Genomic DNA, 2,500 nt, shown 5'->3' with positions numbered 1-2,500 from the left:
AGTCCTCGGCTGCGTCGACGGGCGGCGCAGCGGCCTCGCCCGCGTCAGGCAGCGAGCTCGCTGCTCCACGGCGGGACGCCGGCTCTTCACCCCGACCGATCTCAAGTGCCTCCATGAATTGGCAGACAAGCTGCTTGTGGGCAGCTTGCCGCCGTCGGCACTTGATTGCCTCAAGCGTTCGGTCGGGGAACATCCTGGTAAGTTCTTGATTTACAAAGAAGAACCGGGCGTCCCTCTCCAGGAACAGTTCGGCCTCTGCCTTGGCGAGCGACAGGACTTCTTCCTCCGTCCACCTCGCGCGATGCCTCTCCGTCACGATCTCAGCGTTGGCGGCCGCAGGGTGTTGGCGGCGGCGATGGACCCCGAGACCGTTCTTCGTGGTAAAAGTGCGGTGGCACTCACTGCAAGCAAAGGGAGCTACACAAACTATCGCATTTTCGTTACGGCCGGTTGGCCGGATAGGTGCTGGGGTAGCTGGGGTGGCACCTTCAGCGGAAGGGCCACCATCTCTTGTTTCTTGTCGGCTGCCCCCAACTATAAAGGGATAATGCGAGGGGGGGCTGGTAACCCCCCCAAGCCCCTGGTGCGGTCTTCCACTCTGCAAAAATCAGCGGGCCCACGAGAAGGGGAGAAGACCGCAGGAGAGGAGAGGCTAAGAGGGCTAGGCCCATGTATTGCGCATCACTCTCCCTGTAACTATAACCCAAGGAAGGCACCTCGCAGCAGCAGCACGACTACATCAAGACCGCACTTCGAAAAGCCAAGTCCGGATGCAGCCACACCGCCGCCACTTGGCCACCTTAAGAGAGTCATAGTTACTCCCGCCGTTTACCCGCGCTTGCTTGAATTTCTTCACGTTGACATTCAGAGCACTGGGCAGAAATCACATTGCGTCAACACCCGCTAGGGCCATCGCAATGCTTTGTTTTAATTAGACAGTCGGATTCCCCCAGTCCGTGCCAGTTCTGAGTTGATCGTTGAATGGCGGCCGAAGAGAATCCGCGCACCCGCGCGCCCCCGGAGGAGCACGCTAAGGCGGACGCGGCCTCGCAGCAAGGAAGATCCGTGGGAGGCCAAGGCACGGGACCGAGCTCGGATCCTGCACGCAGGTTGAAGCACCGGGGCGCGAACGCCGCGCAGGCGCGCGCATCCTGCACCGCCGGCCAGCACGAGGCCAACCAACGGCGAGAGCAGACCACGCCCGCGCTAAACGCCCGCACTTACCGGCACCCCTACGGCACTCACCTCGCCCAGGCCCGGCACGTTAGCGCTGACCCACTTCCCGACCAAGCCCGACACGCCCCGATCCTCAGAGCCAATCCTTATCCCGAAGTTACGGATCCAATTTGCCGACGTCCCTTACCTACATTATTCTATCGACTAGAGGCTCTTCACCTTGGAGACCTGCTGCGGATATGGGTACGAACCGGCGCGACACCTCCACGTGGCCCTCTCCCGGATTTTCAAGGTCCGAGGGGAAGATCGGGACACCGCCGCAACTGCGGTGCTCTTCGCGTTCCAAACCCTATCTCCCTGCTAGAGGATTCCAGGGAACTCGAACGCTCATGCAGAAAAGAAAACTCTTCCCCGATCTCCCGACGGCGTCTCCGGGTCCTTTTGGGTTACCCCGACGAGCATCTCTAAAAGAGGGGCCCGACTTGTATCGGTTCCGCTGCCGGGTTCCGGAATAGGAACCGGATTCCCTTTCGCCCAACGGGGGCCAGCACAACGTGCATCATGCTATGACGGCCCCCATCAACATCGGATTTCTCCTAGGGCTTAGGATCGACTGACTCGTGTGCAACGGCTGTTCACACGAAACCCTTCTCCGCGTCAGCCCTCCAGGGCCTCGCTGGAGTATTTGCTACTACCACCAAGATCTGCACCGACGGCGGCTCCAGGCAGGCTCACGCCCAGACCCTTCTGCGCCCACCGCCGCGACCCTCCTACTCGTCAGGGCTTCGCGGCCGGCCGCAAGGACCGGCCATGACTGCCAGACTGACGGCCGAGTATAGGCACGACGCTTCAGCGCCATCCATTTTCAGGGCTAGTTGCTTCGGCAGGTGAGTTGTTACACACTCCTTAGCGGATTCCGACTTCCATGGCCACCGTCCTGCTGTCTTAAGCAACCAACGCCTTTCATGGTTTCCCATGAGCGTCGATTCGGGCGCCTTAACTCGGCGTTTGGTTCATCCCACAGCGCCAGTTCTGCTTACCAAAAGTGGCCCACTTGGCACTCCGATCCGAGTCGTTTGCTCGCGGCTTCAGCATATCGAGCAAGCCGGAGATCTCACCCATTTAAAGTTTGAGAATAGGTTGAGGTCGTTTCGGCCCCAAGGCCTCTAATCATTCGCTTTACCGGATGAGACTCGTACGAGCACCAGCTATCCTGAGGGAAACTTCGGAGGGAACCAGCTACTAGATGGTTCGATTAGTCTTTCGCCCCTATACCCAGCTCCGACGATCGATTTGCACGTCAGAATCGCTACGGACCTCCATC

At 59.8% G+C, this 2,500-nt stretch overlaps 1 pseudogene; it reads right to left on the bottom strand.

Annotated features, from left to right (window-relative positions):
* Positions 1-2,500, bottom strand: part of LOC124583793 — a 7,962-nt pseudogene that overhangs the window by 4,279 nt on the left and 1,183 nt on the right.

Source organism: Schistocerca americana, unplaced genomic scaffold, assembly GCF_021461395.2.
Source record: "Schistocerca americana isolate TAMUIC-IGC-003095 unplaced genomic scaffold, iqSchAmer2.1 HiC_scaffold_47, whole genome shotgun sequence".
In the NCBI taxonomy this organism is placed as follows: domain Eukaryota; kingdom Metazoa; phylum Arthropoda; class Insecta; order Orthoptera; family Acrididae; genus Schistocerca; species Schistocerca americana.
Note: the sequence above shows the minus strand (reverse complement) of the source record. Positions and strands in the feature narration are given on the sequence as shown.